At 41.5% G+C, this 6,136-nt stretch overlaps 1 long non-coding RNA gene across 1 annotated transcript; it reads right to left on the bottom strand.

Moving 5' to 3' along the window:
- Positions 1 to 625: 625 nt before the first annotated feature.
- Positions 626 to 4,405, bottom strand: LOC143142132 (uncharacterized). Its single transcript, XR_012990897.1, has 3 exons — positions 4,320 to 4,405; positions 986 to 1,027; positions 626 to 816 (listed from the first exon to the last, which is right to left on the bottom strand). It is a non-coding gene; the product is annotated as an uncharacterized LOC143142132 (long non-coding RNA).
- Between the last annotated feature and the right edge of the window lie 1,731 nt (positions 4,406 to 6,136).

The following is a 6,136-nucleotide window of genomic DNA, read 5'->3' on the forward strand; positions in this document are numbered from 1 at the left end:
AAGCATTGGCTGGACTGCACTGGGTTAAAAAAAAAATTGTAATATCTGCAGCCATGTAATAACACATTATAGTTTGACCAAGAACCTAACGAAACATGCCAGAGAGGTAGCTCACCCCTACCCTCAGTATTCCCAGAGAAATTCCATGCAGGGTTTGGTTTTTGTTTGACGGACAGGCTGCCCCCACTGTGATTGTTTCCAGTTTTCAGAGCCTGGGCTGCCTACAGAGACTGTTTTGACAAATGTTTGAATATGACAAAAAATGTCATGGGCTTAAAATCACGTAAAATCCCTGACTGTACCTTTAAGTTTGAGCAGAGCTGTGAGAATAAACAAAAGATGAAGAAAACAACATCTTCCCAGATAGACATGGGCACTGACCTGGAAATTCCTCCTCTCTTCTCATATTTCTTGCACATCTAGTGGAGTAAAATGATTATGGTTCATATTTAGTGACCAAAACTCACCTAATACTTGCAGTTTCACTCCCTCACTCACTCTGCTGTTTGTGTTATTTTTGACACCAGAGCAGGTGTAGTCACCACTATGGGACACACCAGAGCAGGTGTAGTCACCACTATGGGACACACTCAGAGCAGGTGTAGTCACCACTATGGGACACATTCAGGGGCTGCAGTGTGTGTTCATTCCTGTCACTCCAGTCTTCTTGTGGGTAAATTTGACCATCTTGGCACCAGTTGAAACTCCATCCTGAGGTGTCCTCCTGCTGCTCTATGCTGCATCTGAGAGTGACAGACTCTCCAGTGTAGAACTGTGTTTGGTCAGGATCCAGCACCAGAACAGCTTTGGGAGTCTCTTTTCAAATCACAGGACAGACATGACATGAAGGTGTGAGGAAAACTGAGGAAAACTGAACGTAAAGACATACAGTCTGAAAACGTTATGGGTGAAAACCAAATGAGTCTGTGATGATATGTGGGGATAAGCAACAGCATATTTAAAAAATGATAAAATTCACTTTTACCTTCCCCTGCTGCATGTCCAGAGTAGGAACACAAGATCAGCACTAGAACACAAAGACACACAGATCCAAGTTCCTCAGAGTTCTTCACATAGTTTTTATGAAGAATATGTTGTTTTTAGAATAATAATTTGATTGTAAAGGTGCCCTTTGATAGCAGCTACTATGCATGTGTAAAAGTCACACAAGCTAATGAATGAACAAAACAAACATTATCTGATTTTGCCAATACGTGTAAACGTGATCAATTCCATGGTGAAATAACTTGTGATCTAACTCTATCTAGCAAGGTAACAAGCACAGAATCAAATAGAAAGTTAAAGGATTTGGATTTAGCAACAATGGAATCTACTGTAACCTGTGCAAATTATTCAACATTATCCATCATGCCCGTTCTTGGCCTATACTGTGTGCCATCCAGTATTTCCGTAGGATCTTAGCCACGGAGAGCAAAACTAGTAGCCCTTTCCAGCATAGTTATTAAGCTCATTATCCCTGAACACACTATGCCACAATGTTTATGGGTTGTTTCCACACACACCACGACCTTACATTGACATTGGCAACATATTTCCAGATGTATTTAAATGTTAAGTTCCATGTTTGTCATCATTGCTTTAGTTTTTTCTGTGTAGGTTTTTGCCCTATACTAGAATCTTTTATGTATCATTATGTATCAGCAGGTATCATATTGAAGTCACAATTTTGCTGATTTGCCTTTAGAGGTTAGGTAAATAAAAATGTTTTTGGTTTGAGTCAGATAGAAATGTATGTGAGTGTTAGGATGATTATATTTCAGTTTTTAAATGTTGGCAGGTGTATGAGTGTTCAATCCTGGATGCTTTGGCCCTTGGTTTGGCATGCTTGACATAATTTGGCTTTTGGGGAAAATTATATCCTTTCTAAGTCACAGTTTTTTAGAATACGGAAATGGTGAATCTGTGTTTGATCAATCCTCCAAAACACCTTTCAAGAGCAAAACAACAACAACAACAACAACAACAACAACAACAACAACAAGTGAAAGATGGAAAATGCTGCACTGAGGTCCAGCACAACTACGTTTCACCACTGAGTAGCAACACTACTGTAAACTTTACGCTCCATTCAAACGAGGATGTGTTCATTCTCTCCACTAGATGGTGCTGTTATGCTGACAGATTCAGAAGAGGCTCCCCTACCTCCAGGGGCGCTGCTAGATAATTTGGGCCTTTTGACAGACAATAATTTTAGGCCCCCCGATAATATATAGGATGGGGGGGGGGGGGGGGGGCAATGGACATGGAGACGGTAGAGAAGCTGAAGACAGGAGAATTTTAAATTAAACGACACTCCTCCGGGAAAAGCAAAGTATGGGAACTATTTGGGGAGGTTCTTAAAGAAGATGACAGCAGTGTTGGTCATGCTCTATGTACTTTTTGCAAAGCCATTTAAAAGTATAACAGCCACAAAACAGGCACAACCAACATGGCTCGTCATAAATGCGGCTCTGGTAAGCTCTCTCAGCCTCTAACTGAGTAACTTTTTCCAGATTCCAATTCCCAGACCTCAACCAATTGAATGCTTTATGCACACTGACCACTGGGACAGCTTGTTTCTGGCCTATCTGGTCAATCAACAATGTTGGCACAAGACCTAATGACAAGTAGCTAAGTAGTCTAAAATAATGCTGTTAACCACCACACTTTACCACCTTTTGCTGTAGCGTGCTGGTATTTTATGATCCAGTGTTGTAAACGGCGGTGGTGCAGCATTTGATAATGGAAATGTATTTGTAAGAGCAAGTCATGGTTTTGTAACATTAGCCCTGACATCTAGGCTAAAATTTTCTCTTAATTTCAACTGATACCCTAGTTGTTACTCTTGTAACACCAGTAACTGTCTGCAACTGTCATATGTCTCAGACGACAGGCTGTGGTTAGGGATAATCAGCAAAACAACAGAAAATCTCAGAATCAAGCTTTGTAGGCTACCTTACCCTCGGTGTGAATTTATTTTAAGCTAGTTAAGACAAATTTCCATGACATAAGGGATGTCATGGGCAGGCTGATGTGATTAATAAGGAGGGCTTTCTGTTGAGGCTGCATCAACCAAAAGTGCACATTTTGTAAACAAGTGGGTTGGATAGCGGGTTGGGTATCATATAGTCTTAATAAATAGTTGCAGTTTGAGTTGCAGTCAGGTTGATTTAAATATCGGGTGAGTGCGGGCCGCTTGTGAATGTACCCGCGCACCACTGGTACTTATATATTTAGCTTTACAACTACATCATTTGTGTTCTCAGAGCACTCATCCTAAAGCAGTGTTTCTCAAACTTTTTCAGACCAGGGACCGCTTAATCAATAAAAAAAAACACGGACCACGTAGATAAAAAAAGAAAGAGTAGACCTAATTCTACTAACACTATATTACACAATAGGCCTACTCAATGAACCACCTTGCTTATTGTCTTTGCACCTTGCTTATTGTGTCTGAGGATTCATATTTAAACTGGCACAACTGACATAGGCAGTGTTGCAGAACTGTTTGGATTTACATACAAGTTGGTTCAATATTGCAAACAACTCATCTATATTATATTTTACCACGTCTGCTCACAGACCACCAGTGGTCCCGGGACCACACTTTGAGAAACACTGTCCTAAAGAAAGACACAGAGATGGACACTAACATAACACACACACACACACACACACATGCACACACACACACTCACACACACACACACACACACACACACACACACACACACACACACACACACACACATACACACACACACACACACTCATAAATACAAACACACACACACACACACACACACACACACACACACACACACATACAGACACACACACACACACACACACACACACACACACACACACACACACACACACACACACACACATACACACACACATACTGTATACACACACACACACGCACACACACACACACACACACACACACACACACACACTCACACACACACACACACACACACACACACACACACATACAAAACACACACAGACACAGACACAGACACACACACACACACACACACACACACACACACACACACACACACACACACTCACACACACACTCACACACACACACACACACACACACACACACTCACACACACACTCACACACACACACACACACACACACACACACACACACACACACACACACACACACACACACTCATAAATACAAACACACACACACACACACACACACACACACACACACACACATACACACACACACACACACACACACACACACACACACACACACACACACACACAGGGATAACTCACAGAGCAGCAGGCCCAGAGTAGAGAGCTCCATGCTGTGTGTTGTCCGGTTACTGATTGACTGAGATGGTAGAGTGTGATGAGAGCAAAAGACACTAGCCAAAGACAAACCACCTCCTTCCTCCCCACAGAGAACATGGGAGGAGTAGTAGAGAGAGAGAGGGAGAGAGAGAGAGAGAGAGAGAGAGAGAGAGAGAGAGAGAGAGAGAGAGAGAGAGCAAATGTCAAATTGGATTCCTACCAAATTACCGCACTTCTGATCACATTTATACATTACACACCCTAATTGAAAAACAAGTAAACCAAAACAAAAAGAAAATTTACGCCTGTTTTATTGATTTTAAAAAAGCTTTCGACTCCATTTGGCACACAGGCTTATTCTATAAAGTTATACAAAGTAATGTAGGACGTAAAACCTACGACCTGATAAAATCCATGTACACAGGAAGTAAATGCGCAATAAAGGTTGGAAGCAAAAGAACAACTTTCATATCCCAGGGACGTGGAGTAAGACAAGGCTGCTGCTTAAGCCCAACCCTATTTAACATTTACATAAATGAATTAGCAAGAATCATTGAAAGCTCCACAGCACCCGGCCTTACCCTACAAGACACTGAGATCAAACTACTGCTCTTTGCTGATGATCTGGTACTGCTCTCACCCACCCAACAGGGATTGCAGCAAAACCTAGATCTGCTGGTGCAGTACTGCCAGACCTGGGCCCTGGCAGTAAACCCAAATAAAACCAAAATAATGGTATTTGAAAAGAGATCCAGATCTCAGATACAAAAACATAATTTCACAATAGGAACAAACACTATCACACACACAAATGACTACAAATATTTAGGCCTAAAAATAAGCTCAAATGGAAAATTCAATGTTGCAGTGAATGATCTGAGAGACAGGGCACGCAGGTGGCAGATCCCTGTAGAAATCCCAATCAAAATCTGGTTGAAAATCTTTGAATCAGTGGTTGAACCAATTGCCCTCTATTGTAGTGATGTGTGGGGCCCACTTACATACCAAGATTTCAATCAATGAGAAAAACACCCTATTGAAACCCTCCATACAGAGTTTTGCAAATTCATCTTAAAAGTACACAGATGTGCCACAAACAATGCCTGCAGAGCTGAACTAGGCCAATATCCTTTAATTCTAAAAATACAGAAAAGAGCGATCAAATTCTGGAAACCCCTGAAAAGTAGTGACCCCCGCTCATTCCATTATAAAGCCCTTCAGTACCAGGAGATGAACAAAGAAAAATGTCCCCTAACTAAGCTGGTCCTGAGTTTGATCTCATCAGACCACTCCACACACACAAATTCCCCACTGACACCGCAGCATCTGAATCACAAAGCAACTGAAATTAGGATAAACCAAATTACAAAAACTATTAAACAAAATGACATAATCCACTGGAAGAATCAAACAAAAAATCTAAGTAAAATGCAATTCTATTTGGCCTTAAACAGAGAATATCATCTAACACCCTACCTGACACACATTCAAGACAAAAACCTGAGAACCACACTGACAAAGTACAGACTCAGTGAACATAGCCTGGCAATAGAAGTGGGAAGGCACAGACAAACATGGCTGCCGAAAGACACTAGACTGTGCCACCACTGTGACCTAAACACAGTAGAGACAGAGATACACTTCCTGACACAGTGCACAAAATATGTTAACATTAGGAGAACTTATTTTGAAAAGATGACAAATGTCCTCCCTGAATTCCTGCAAGCGAGCGATGAGGAGAGGCTTTCATTCCTCACTGGAGAGAAAGAGAAATGCCTCCTCCTTGCCGCTCAATACGT

This window comes from Alosa pseudoharengus, unplaced genomic scaffold (assembly GCF_046254945.1).
Source record: "Alosa pseudoharengus isolate Yale_2024_CS ecotype anadromous, Long Island Sound unplaced genomic scaffold, YU_APseudo_1.1 YU_APseudo_1.1_scf_24, whole genome shotgun sequence".
Classification (NCBI taxonomy): Eukaryota; Metazoa; Chordata; class Actinopteri; order Clupeiformes; family Clupeidae; genus Alosa; species Alosa pseudoharengus.